Source organism: Octopus sinensis, linkage group LG4, assembly GCF_006345805.1.
Source record: "Octopus sinensis linkage group LG4, ASM634580v1, whole genome shotgun sequence".
In the NCBI taxonomy this organism is placed as follows: Eukaryota; Metazoa; Mollusca; class Cephalopoda; order Octopoda; family Octopodidae; genus Octopus; species Octopus sinensis.
In genome coordinates, this window is record NC_043000.1 from 39,693,384 (window position 1) to 39,708,037 (window position 14,654).

Here is a 14,654-nt window from a genome sequence, read left to right on the forward strand (position 1 = left end):
GGACATAGCAGTGATATATATATATATATATATATATATATATACAGGACTTGGACAAAATAATAGAAACACCTTAAAATGTCAAACATATTTATTTTAATATGGGGTAGGACCGCCTTTGGTAGTAATTACAGCTTGAATTCTACGAGGTATGGACTTATACACAGTTTGAATTGCTTCCAAAGGAATGTTTGTCCATTCTTCAGTTAAAACAGTCTCTTGTTCTTGTAGTGTAGTGGAGGATATCGAATCCTTACTTGTTTTTCTAAAATGCACCATAAATGTTCAATAATATTGTGATCTGGGGACTGTGGTGGCCAGATAATAAGATCAACTTCACTAGAATGTTCCTCGTGCTATTCAGTAACAACTTTAGCTGTGTGAATTGATGCATTATCATCCTGAAAGATTGCGTTTCTCTCCGGAAAAAAACCGCAACAATAGGATGAATTTGATCAGATAAAATGCTTAAATAGTCTTGACTATTAATTCTGCTGTGAAGGGAAACCATTGGGCTGGCGGATTTCCAAGATATAGCATCCACTCCCCAGATCATCACAATCCTCCTCCATGTTTAACAGTTGGAAGAAGGCAGACTAGGTCAAAATGCTTCTTTTTACTGTCTCCACACGTTTACACGGTTGGTGGTCGGAAATAAGGTAAAAGATGACTAGTCCGGGAAAATAACATTCTTCCGCTGCTCTAGGGACCATTTCTGTAATGGTTTTCTGATTGCAGCCCTCCCGTGAAATCCGGCATTGTGCAGCTTCCGACTGTGGAAGCTGCGTTCTGGGGGTGGTCATTAAGCTCTGCAGTAATTTTGGGAGCTGTACTTTTGTGATCCTTTCTAACAATTCGCGTAAGAATCCAACGGTCCCTATCTAAAAGTGTTGGTATTCTTCCGGAGTTTTGTTTCCGCGAGGAGGTTTTTCGCTCTTTCTCAAAGGCTGTCATTACTTTTGAGACATTGCTTCTTGAAACATCAAACATTTCGGCTGTTTTCGTTATGCTAGCATCTGCCATACGAGCACCAACAATTTGACCGTTAGATCCGTCATTTTAATGAAATCTAATTACGTTTTTCTAATGATATCTGAAAAGAAACAGCAATTTTATCAAAACATTAAGCAACACTAATAATAAATCGAAAAAACATAAAATTAAACAAGCTTTTGACGGTTTTATAGATATTTCAGTATTATAATGCTATGATGCATAGTGTTTCCATTATTTTGTCCAACAACTGTATGTATATGTATATATATATATTTATAGGCGTAGAAGTGGCTGTGTGGTAAGTATCTTTCTTACAAACCACATGGTTCCTGGTTCAATCCCACTGCGAGGGCACCTTGGGGAAGTATCTGCTACAATAACCTCAGGCGACCAAACCATTGTAAGTGGATTTGGTAGACGGAAACTGGAAGAAGCTCGTCGTATATATGTATATATATACATATATATATATATATATATAATATATATATATATATATATATATATATGTATATGTATATGTGTGTGTGTGTTTGTGTGTATGTTTGTGTGTCTGTGTTTGTCCCCAACATCGCGTGACAACCGATGTTGGTGTGTTTACGTCCCCGTTACCTAGCGATTCGGCAAATGAGACCGACAGAATAAGTACTAGGCTTACAAAGAATAAGTCTAGGAGTCGATTTGCTCGACTAAAGCTGGTACTCCAGCATGGCCACAGTCAAATGACTGAAACAAGTTAAAGAGTAAAGAGTATATATATATATATATATATATATATATAGGCCGAAATGTCTCTACACACCAGACATTGACATGTCCCGGAGCACAAGGCCATAATAAATAGGAGCAAGATTCCAAGGGAGAGGAAGATCCTCATGAGACGAAGGACGAAGGTTGCAAATCGACTCAACCAGCATCCCAAAAGTAGCGAAACGTCCCGCCTAAAAATAACACTGATGGAGATCGAAAAAAGGCTGCAACAATCCTATGTGAGGGAGAAAGCAGACAAAGAAGCCTGGGTTATAAAAAACACTATGTCAAACCCAAAGGCCTTCTTTCATTACGCGAAAGAAACAGCCTCAGTACACTAAAAGATAGGAACCCTCCTCCAAAAGGATGGCTCCCTCACAGACGGCCCAACTAAGATCAGTGATATACTGAATGACCACTTAAAAAGTGTCTTTATCACCCCGTTGGAACACAGACAAATGAACGAACCAGTGGACTTCTTTGCCGCCTCAGCTATAACCAGCGTGGCAGTTACAATGGAATATATGAATATTAGCGAAGAAGATATACTACTAGCCATAGAGGAAGTGAACACAAACTCAACTGCTAGTCCTGATGGTTTCCCAGCAATCCCCTTCAAATCGTGTAAAGATTCCCTGGCAAAACCCCTCCAGATTCTCCTCCATAGCTTTCTTACAAATGGCAAACTGCCAAGCAAGCTGAAGGAGGGAATAATATACCCAATACATAAAGGGGAAAGTAGAGCAGATGCCAAAAACTATAGGCCTATCTCTCTGACTTCACGCATCAGCAAAGTCATGGAACGGATAGTCAGAGGGAAACTAATCGTATTCCTTGAAGAAAATAACTTGCTGAGTGATACCCAGCATGGTTTTCGACCATGTAGAAGATGGCTGACCCAGCTCTTACAATATTATGACTGGGTGTTGAGGCAGTTACTCAACAAATCAAATGTGGACGTTATATACCTTGATTTTGGAAAAGCTTTTGACAAGGTGGATCATGGTATGATATGCCACAAACTGCGTGACCTTGGCATAGCTGGAGTGGTTACATGACTTTCTGAAAGATAGGAGCTAGGCAGTAGTGGCTAATGGAGCCACCTCTATGAACACACAAATAGTGAGCGGTGTTCCACAGGGCACTGTCTTGGGACCACTGCTTTTTATAGTGGCCCTCTCAGATATGCACTCAAATGTCCGGATAGCCACCCTTGCAAGTTATGCAGACGATACGAAAGTCTCACAGAAAATACAGAACCCCAGCGATGTGGCACACTTGCAGCAGGAGCTGGACTCAATTAACAGATGGGCTGACGATAATAATATACAGTTTAATGCTGAATGATTCCAAACTCTACGCTACGAGAATCCAAAACTGAATATGAACCTTACAGGGTACACCGGTCCACAGAGAATTTCAATCCCAGAGCCTAAGTCTGTGAGGGATCTGAGTATCGACATGAGTGATGATACCTCTTTCCAAGTGCACATTACCAGGATGGCGACAAAGTGCAGATGACTGGCTGGATGGATCCTAAGAACATTCAGAACCAGAGATGAGGAATCTATGATGGTCCTCTGGCAGACATTCGTCCTCAGCCGCCTAGATTACTGCTCCCAACTCTGGTCACCCACAAGTGTGATATTAACAGCGGTCCTTGAAGCAATCCAGAGAAAATTCACAAAGAAGATCGTCTCTTTGCAACAGCTCAGCTACTGGGAAAGGTTGAAACAGTTAAGACTCTATTCCCTGGAAAGAAGACGGGAGAGGTATGCAGTAATATATATTTGGAAGATCCTGGAAGGAATTCTGCCAAATTTTGGCATTGAAAGCTACACCAATGTCAGAACGGGACGACACTGCATAGTGCCAAAGGTCCCAGCTATGCCATTCAGGACCAGCTACTGCAAAAACCTGGGTTTCAAGGGCCCACAGCTTTTTAATATTCTCCCAAAGAGCCTGAGGAACTTGCACAAAGTAGATGTAGTGGTTTTTAAATCAAAGCTGGACCTCTTCCTGTCGAGAGTCTCAGATGAACCTACCTCACAGCAAGAGGTGCTAATGAGGTTAGCGATACCAAACTCCATCCTTCACCAAGTGTCACATATTAGAGAAGGCTCTTAGTAATAACACTGTAGCAAAACGGCAGAGCATCAGCATGGTCACAGCTCATTCCCTGTGTTGCTTGTCTAATTTTCCATTTGTTTCTTTCGTTGCTTGCAAAAATAGCCCTTATTCAATGTCCTCGCACTTCGTATTATTTCTTGTTTATGTTTTGTGTCGTACTGTGCCCACATATGCATATACGTATGTATATATGCATGTATATATATTATTTATATTGTTACATGCTTGAACGCCTCGCATCCTTTTCTAAGTAAGTTTTACATACACCCACGCACACACACAACACACACACACACACACACACACACCACACACACACACACACACACACATATATATATATATATATATATATATATATATAAGCAACAATGATATCCAGAGGAAATGCATTACCTCTGGGTATCCTTGTTGCTTATTTGGTTATAGTCTCCCCATTTTGAATTATATCGATAATACCATACTAAATTTTGGTGCCTTTAAATTAAGTACCATACTCAACTGAACCTATATATATATATATATCACCGTCATCACCGTGACCGACCAGGCTATCAGATGTTGCTGCACATCGCTGGTCACAATGCGCTTTGCATTGTTTTAGCCTTCAAATGACGCCACCCCGCTGGCTAAGCGAGCAGACCAACAGAAGAAAGAGAGAAAGATGTGACGAAAGAGTACAGCAGCCCCTGCTGTACTCTTCGCCACCCCGCCCTGCCGGAGACACGTGGAGCTTTAAGTGTTTTCGCTCAATAAACACTCACAACGCCCGGTTTGGGAATCGAAACCGCGATTCTACAACAGCGTGTCCGCTGCCCTAACCACTGGGCCGTATGTATGTATGTATGTGTATATATATATATGTGTGTGTGTGTGTACGCATACATGGAATCATATATGAACATACTTACATATATGAAAAATACGAATACATTTTAGCTTTAATAGATAAAGAGAACAAAGTCACTAATAGAGAATAGAATCACTATACGCTATAATATATTTCACTCTAAACCTAAAATTTAGAATTAACTACGATAAATTATACTTTTGTGTCATCTACATAGCTAGCAAGTATGGCTACTCAGCCGCTTGGACTACTACTCCCTACTATGGTCATCACACAATATAAAATTAACGGCAGAACTCGAAGCAATCCAAACAGAATCAACTCAATACAACGTATCAGCTACTGGGAAACACTGAAAGAATTAGAACTCTTTTCTCTAGAATGAAGGCGGGAAAGATATGCAGTGATATACATCTGGAATATCCCGGAAGGCCTTGTACCAAACTTTGGCATTCAAAGTTACACAAACTGCATAGTGCCAAAGATCCCAGAATTTCTATCAAAATACAGGACCAGATGCTGCAATAGCTTGGATTTCAAGGGCCCACAGCTCTTCAATATCCTTCCAAAATACCTGAGGGACGTGCATGGTATGGATGTAGGTGTCTTCCAAACAAAACCGGATCTCCTCCTGTCAAGACTTCCAGATGAGCCTACCTCACGGCCGGAAACACAGATGAGGGCAGTGGCATTAAACTCCCTCATTTACCAAATGCTACATATCAAAGGAGGTTTCAGATAATGGTGTAGCACAGTCAACGGTGGTGTCCCAGCATGACAGTAGCTTTGAAGCTGAAGCAATTTTAAAATTAAAGATTAAACATTATACACACATAAAAACATATCAGCAATGTCGCAATGCCTCTTTCTAAAAGAAATACACACCAGTAACTTGTCTATAATTGAAAGCAGCATGATGCCTCCGTAGTTGTAATCCTGTTATTACTTATGCAAAGACATTATATCGGTATTGCAAAGATCACTTAGAATTTCCCCTCTCTCCCTCTATAATGTGAAGTGGTCAGTGAGCTTCTGAAGAAGTCAACCCCAGCCATGCTTGTATACCTCAGCTGAATGACCACTACCACCACACTCTTGAGGGTTCTCAGCTTAGCAATTACTGCCTTGACCTCGCCTATAGAGAGTGGATGGTCCAGCTCTGTTTCCTCCATTAGTATTCTGCTAATGGACTCTGCTTGCACTAAGCATGTGTCTCCGAACATGCGTAGTTTTCATTCCTGTGATACAAAATCTCATTATTCTCCGTCGGCAGAACCATTCCATCAACAGAGCACAAACGGGCTTGAGTTTGGTAGGTGGGGCCGCTAATTGTGTGAAGTGCCTCATATAAGAATTTGATGTCTCCCTGGTTAGCATGACGTAGCATTGTCTCTTGCTTCCCACCAATTGTTCGGGATGTGCCACAGTTTCTGTTGGAGATATCTAAAGGCAGAATTATTGGCAGACTTGTTTATCTGGATGTTGGCGTTGGTGAGTATTCTTTGGTGACAAATATGATTCTGGTGGAGAAATTAATGTATTTCTTCATCGTTTTCAACAAACCACTCCTTGTTCTCTCTCAAGAAACCCTCCATCTCAGCAGCTTCTCCCGTACCGTAGTTTTGGGAGTCTTGTAGGGGAAGCAGTTGGCAGCTTTGGTGGTTTACACCTTTTTTCTATAAGAGACGTTGACTGCAGAGTTTGTCTTTAGAAGTTTAAATATATGACAAACATATTTTAACTAAGCTAAAGTATGCTTAGATTAGTATATTGATATAAACACTCTCTCTTTTATCTATACTTTTTCACTTGCTTCAGTCATTTGAATATGGCCATGCTGGAGCACCGCCTTTAGTCGAGCAAATCGACCACAAGACGTATTCTTTGTAGGCCTAGTACTTATTCTATCGGTCTCTTTTGCCGAACCGCTAAGTTACGGGGACGTAAATACACTAGCATAGGTTGTCAAGCGATGTTGGGGGACAAACACAGACACACAAGCATACACACACACATACATATATATACATATATACGACGGGATTCTTTCAGTTTCTGTCTACCAAATCCACTCACAAGTCTTTGGTCAGCCCGACACTATAGCAAAAGACACTTGCACAAGGTGCCACGCAGTGGGACTGAACCCGGAACCATGTGGTTGCTAAGCTAGCAACACAGCCACTCCTACGCCTATGGGAAATTTTTAGGTTTTCATCACAACAACATTGTTTTAATGTTTGCTTGTTCATGTTTGTGAGGGTTGGGTAGAGTTTGAGGTGGATTTTCTATGACTTGATATCCTTCCTGTCACCAAACCACACCTGTTTCCAAGCAAGGTAATATTCCTTGTGTTTTTGAAGAATATTGGAATAAATGACACTGCTGGTATGACAGGGACACTCATTTACAAATATTACGCTTTGTCAAGACAAGCAAACACAAACACAAGCAAACACTCACTCACTTTTAGGCATATATAAATGTGTGTGTATAGGTATATATATATATATATATATATATGTGTGTGTGTGTGTGTGTGTTTTATGTATATGTGTGTATATTTGTATGTATATGTATAAATATATACACATATACGTGTGTGTATGTGTGTGTGTGCGTGATGGTCTGTGTATCGTTGGCGATTTTTCCTCCGTCTTCCCTTCCTCGGATCTTTCCTTTTCCTATGTTCCTGACGAAGTGCTCCTCTCGAAACGTTAATCCTCCTTCTTCCTTTCCTTTCCTGAGCGTCCAGTAACATTATACTTGTTCCACGTCCTCACATTTTTCTGTTTTGTCGTTGTGTTTTCATGTTTGTATTAACTATAAATATATATATATATATATATATATATATATATATATATATATATATATATATATATATAATATATATATATATATATATATATATATATATATATATATTATATATATATATATATATATGTATATATATATATTGATATGTAGAGGCGCAACAGACCTGTGGTTATGGCATTGGTCTCACAGTCATAGGATTGCAGTTTCGATTCCCAGACCAGGCGTTGTCAGTGTTTATTGAGCAAAAACACCTAAAGCTACACGAGGATCCGCCAGGGGGATTTGTTGAACCCTACTGTACTCTTTCACCACAACATTCTCACACACTTTCTTCCTGTTTCTGTTGTACCTGTATTTCAAAGGGCCAGCCTTGTCACACTCTGTGTCACGCTGAATCTCCCCAAGAACTACGTTAAGGGTACATGTGTCTGTGGAGTGCTCAGCCACCTGCACGTTAATTTCACGAGCAGGCTGTTCCGTTGATCTCAACAATTGAAACCCTTGTCGTCTTAACGGACGGAGTGCCCTAGTAATATATTGATATGTATATATGTATGTTTTTAAAATTATAATAAGGGTGCTGTCTGCTAGTGATAGATTCCAAATGGTCTATGAACTACTTAGATTATTGCTCCATTACACAAAGCGTGGAAAAATAGACAGCAAAGATTTATAAAATAACTTGGCTTGTCCTAAATCTATAGATTTCAGTGTTTGAGTTTTTAAATACTCTTTCAAATCATCAGTAGGAAATATTATGGACTATAATAACTGTTATAATTTAATCATCCATATTCTGATATAATATTTCGGAATATAAAAATTCCTTCTTCAGATATCCCTAGAAATTGATCGAGTCACTGCTATAATCGATTTTCCAAAAGTTTTTAAATTTTTTTTTACGTTTGGAAAATCGATTATAGCAATGACTCGATCATTTCCTATGGATATCTGAAGAAGGAATTTTTATATATATTATATCAGATTATGGGTGATTAAAATATAACAGTTATTATAGTCCATAGTTGTTGTGCCATTCAAAACACATTACACCAGTATGGCCATTGTACGAGGCTTACCTGTTAACGGTGCGGTGATCGAATATGACTTTTTAGACCAGCTAAAGATCTACAATGTCTTGTACAGAATTGGCTGCTAAAACCTTTACTGGCAACAGCCGGCTGTAGTTGTAACTGGGTTTCTTATACCTTTGCATGTCGTATAAGTCCTCCCGCCGAATCACATTCCCTTCCCCATGCCTTACAGATATGATTAGTATGGTGTGTAACACCACCACCAGCGGCCTGGTAGTCAATCATCGGTCTCGTTTTATGACGACGAAGATGACTCTTTACTGAGGCAGGGTCTTGCGCATACGTATGCACACACATACATACATACATACCTACATATATGCATACGTAGGTATAGGTATATTCACTCATAAATTTGTCATTCTAAGCACACACACACTCACACATATATATATATGTTTGTGTATATATATATATATATATATATATATATATATATATTCACGTATGTTTTAGTATAGTTTCTATATATAAGCATTATACACACTGTCACACTGTAACTCTTTTGTTTCGTTCTTTTATCTGTGGAATTCTTTCTGCTACGCTTAGGCGTGGTTCTGCTGTTATTTCTAGTATCTGGGATGTCTTTCATAATGTTTTTCTTTGCTGGAAGGGACAGTGAATGAGAAAGGGTAAAAAGAAAAGAAACACAGATTGATCAGAAAGATACAGGTGTTTTATAAACAGGTATACTAAAATTATGTATGTTTTACTCTCTCCCTTTCTCTCTCTTATTCTATCTTTCTCTCTCTCCCTTTCTGTTGGCTTTATTCTATCTCTGTCATTCTCTCTATATATATATATACAATATTCTACAACTCTCTCTTTATATCTTCATCTCTCTCTCTCTCTACCTCTCTCTCTCTCTCTCTCTACCTCTCTCTCTCTCTCTTTATATCTTCATCTCTCTCTCTCTACCTCTCTCTCTCTCTCTACCTCTCTCTCTCTCTCTACCTCTCTCTCTCTCTCTCTACCTCTCTCTCTCTCTACCTCTCTCTCTCTCTCTACCTCTCTCTCTCTCATCTAAGTTAAGTTACGTTGTCGCTTTACATATAAAGTTAAATATTAGAGAAGAAAATTATTTACCATGGACGGACAGGTGTCCTCATCTTTTCTCTTGTTATCACAACTTTCCAAGTTTCATCAGATGTTCTGGTGGAATATATACATACATATACACAAACGCATACACATATATATATATACATATATATACCGTAATATGTAACATCCAAGTATCAAGGTGTAGGAAAATAGTAAGCTTCGAGCAATCCGTAGAATGTATAAAATACAACTTTCAGGAACAATAGTGGTTACTTGACGTCGAAGGTTGTAAAATTTTCCCGTATCCAAGTTCGGTAAACTGAAAAAATTAAAATGCTGGTAAAATGTTTCATAGTATTTTTCCCCAAACCCTTTACGTTCTGAGCTCAAATCTTCTCACGGTTGACTTTCAATTTTAATTTTTGTGCCGATAAAACGTATTACCAGTCAAGTGCAAAGTTTGAGGCAAGAATCTTGTACACTTTCCTCAAAATTGCTGGATTTAAACCCTACAACGGAACAGAATGACATTTAGGGTTATGTTATGTCCTCAGTCATTTGCGTGCCAAGGAAACAGGAGATCGGTCTGATGAGTCATACGGCTCAAGAAATATTTGTATCCAGACTCTTACATGTGTGTATATATATCAACATGGACTCGCCCCTCGTTAGACTTCGTATAAAGCTTCTGCAATTTCTTGGTGAACAACCATACAGATGATATGTTTATAGTGATCAAATATTTGTGTTCAGTTAAACTCACTCCCTCAATCGAATCTGCATTACCTTTACAGGTGAACGATGTGTCACATACCACAGGACGATATAATTGCAGAACAACGCAAAATGAAGCATTTTTGCTCAAGAACACCACATAGCACCCGATCCGGGAATCGAAACCACGATATAGGCGGCGAGCTGGCAGAATCGTTAGCACGCCGGGCGAAATGCGTAGCCGTATTTCGTCTGCCGCTACGTTCTGAGTTCAAATTCCGCTGAGGTCGACTTTGCCTTTCATCCTTTCGGGGTCGATTAAATAAGTACCAGTTACGCACTGGGGTCGATATAATCGACTTAATCCGTTTGTCTGTCCTTGTTTGTCCCCTCTGTGTTTAGCCCCTTGTGGGTAGTAAAGAAATAGATATATATTTATATATGCATAAAAATATGTATGTATGTATGTATATCTGGTAAAATTTTTCACATAAGAAAACCCGGATCTGATATTCTATTTTGTTACAAATATGCATTCATGTATAATAACACACCTTAAATGTCTCAAATTTCTATCTCGGTCACAAACAACAACTCTTTTCAAATTTCTTTTGTATATCACACAAAAGAACGGCCATATTAAAAATATTATTCAAGTCAAAATAAATACAGCAAGTCCGACATACACACCTGCATATACGCACAACTACATTATTTACATATAGAATTATATACATTCACATATGCAGAATCAAATACTCATATTTATATGCATACATACACATATACACAGTTAATTACTTAAATCCTATTTCTTGCACAATGAAACATTCATTCAAATGGTGACTCACTATTTCGTTTCACTTTTTTTGACAATTCTAAATCTCAGTTGAAATCTTAGCAGAAACCCAAGTACGTATGCATTCACACAAATCCATCAAGTTATCTATCTATACATTCATGTATACTGTCATGTGTGTGTGTGTGTGTGTTGTGTGTGTGTGTGTGTGTGTGTGTGTGTGTGTGTGTTCCTCGTTGATGAAGGAAGAATCCTTTTCGGATTAATCCAGAAATCGGAACAGATACGGGGATAACTATATTTTATGAATTTCTGTTAGCTTGCTCTCCTCGTTTCGACATGTGGTGTAATAATAAAACTAAAAATATTTTATGTGGTTAGACGATTTAGCGTCTATTTTTCAGCACATTAGCAAAGAAAGTTTTTCTTTTTGCCCCACATTTCTGCGTCCATAACACCTTCCAACAGACAGGTCATCACCTTTCGCTTGCTGGCTTTGCAACCAAAAACCGGTTTCGGAGTATTTCCACCTTATCAATGTGGAGTAGCCGAGTCCAGCAGGCGTCGCTGTTGACCATCTGCCAAGCCGACAAGGGGATGTTGATGACCTCACCTGTTCGCAGGTGTTATGGCATTCAGTGTGTGTGTTTGGTATGGATTTCAGCCCCAAAGTAGGTGCTACACCCACCAAGATCTTCCAATTATGTGTCACTGCAAAGATACAGAATCATTTATACCATGTTCATAAAAATCAGGGTTTTTACCTGTCTATGAGGTATCACTACGAAAGTCCATACAGCAGTCTTTTGGGGATTTTTTTCTACTGAATTTATTTCATTTTATGTTCACTTTATTATTAATATAAACGGTTTGATACCTAAGCAGCTATCAGAACATCTATTTTAGTATATTTTCATTAGTTCAGCTGATACATTACCTATATTCAACTTTTATTTGCACAGATTATGTATCCTTTCATTTGACAATCAATTTTAGGTTCTTGGTCTGCTCTCGTCACTTATTCTCTGTATGTATTATACACCTGTCTTCTTGCCTTCTTAACTATTATACATACATACATTCATGAAGACCATCAAATCCTTGAAAATTGTCAATTAATTTGGAGCAGAGATTTTTCCAAATTCCGGGTATGAGTATCAGAAAACACCTTTTCAAGTCTGTATACAAACAGTTTCTTTTCTTCCATTAACGTCTATAATGAAACGTTTGTCAGTTTGTGTGAGGACTCGATAAGGTCCTTTATATGGTAGTGTGAGGTGACCCCCACAGAGTCATTTTGTAAGGAGACGTGGGTCCACGAAGCAATGTTGTTCGGGGAGGGTGATGCAAATTACTCTGTTTGAGGACGATGTTCGTAGGTTGAATATTTGCAAAGTACGACCGCATTCGGTTGACGTACATAGATTTTGGTTAGATGTGTCTGTAGGTGCCAGGCAAACAGCTGGCCAGGCAAAGATAACGGTACTCCATAAAGTAGCTCAGCGGAAGTAAAACCCATATCCACTTTAACGGAGGACTGACAACCTAAAAGGACGATAGGTAGGTACCCGAGGTGATGCACCCAGGGCTGCTTTTAGCTGAAGGTGGAATCGTTCCACCATCTCGTTAGAAGCCGGGTGGAAACTGGTCGTGTGCAGATGTTGCACTCCCAAAAAGCGTGACAGTTCTCGGAAAACACTGAACTCGACCGTCAAAATCAAAATCAAATGGAAATTGTAATTGTGATACCTGTGCCGGTGGCACGTAAAAAGCACTCTCCGAAGGTAGCCGATGCCAGCGCTGCTTTGACTGGCTTCCGTGCCGGTGGCACGTAAAAAGCAACAACCGATCGTGGCCGTTGCCAGCCTCTACTACATTCACGGAGTGGTTGGCTTTAGGAAGGGCATCCAGCATAGAATCACTGCCAGATCAGACTGGAGCCTGGTACAGCCTCCTGCTTCCCAGACCCCGGTCGAACCATCCAACTCATGCTAGCATGGAAAACGGATGTTTAACGATGATGATGATGATGATGATGATAATGTATATGGTGAAGCAATGTGGCGAAGCAATTAGCTGCCTCCTAATTATAATTATGTTTATAATTCTAGAATATATATATATATATATATATATAGTGTATATACATACATACATACATACATACATACACACACACACACACACACACACACACATATATATATATATATATATATATATATATATATAATATATATATATATATAGTATCATTCGATGTGGTGAATTTGTACCACAATATCCCACACGATTATGGTATAGAAGCGATTACTTTCTTGCTAGAAAAACACCAAGAAGAGATCCCAGGACGCATTTACCACAGATTCATAATCGAAGTACTCTAATTCATACTACTGAACAACTATTTCATGTTCGATACAGATTACTATCGACAAAAATGTGGAATTGCAACGGAAACCCGAGCTGCTCCAGTGATTGCGAACCTTGTAATGGGTTACTAGAGCTTAAAATATATCAATCATCACTACAAAAATATGGCACCTTATTTCATTGCTATTTAAGGGAGAACTGGAAGAGGAATTTGCACGATTGCTTTATACTTTGGAAGGACAGCATGGACAAAATCCTCGATTTCAAAATAATGCTTAACAATATTAATAGCGACATACAATTCACCATGGAGCACAGCAATAAACAACTCTCTTTTCTTGAAATCCTAATCAAAATGGTCAATAACCACATCGAAACAGACATCTCCTCTAAACCCACAGATTATAAACAATACATATTATTCAACTCATGTTACCCAAACACATCAAAATTAATATACCTTATAATCTAGCGAAAAGAATCTGTACCATAGTTTCGGACACCTATTCTCGTGAACAAAGACTCCTTGAACTCAGATAATACTTCTCAAAAGACATTACCCAATATCTTTAATATATCTTTAATAAATGATGGCATTAAACGATTTATGGAAAGATATATACGAACATTAAGGGACGTCAACCGAAATACTACATCAGACTTAAAAATACTCACATACATCTCCACACATAACCCTAAAAACAACGAAGCCGTTAACATTATCATCCAAAGTCTTCCTATCCTCACAGGACATAAAACAATGAACAAAATTTTAGGCTCACACAAAATAATCAAGAGCAGACTGCAACCCAAATCATTGAAAAAATATTAACCAGTTCAAGACTATATCCATTAACAACAGAACCAAAAGTGAAAAAATGTGGTCGTCCTATGTGTGGAACATGCCCCCACCTTTTGGAGGATTCAGAATTCCACTTTAAACAAGTTAAAATATTTAAGATCAAATCAAATTTCACCTGTGCCTCGGAAAATTTTGTCTATGCCATTACATGCTTAGTGAGTGGTCATAATTATATTGGCCAAACAGGAATATCACTACATCGAAGAACCACTCTCCACAAAG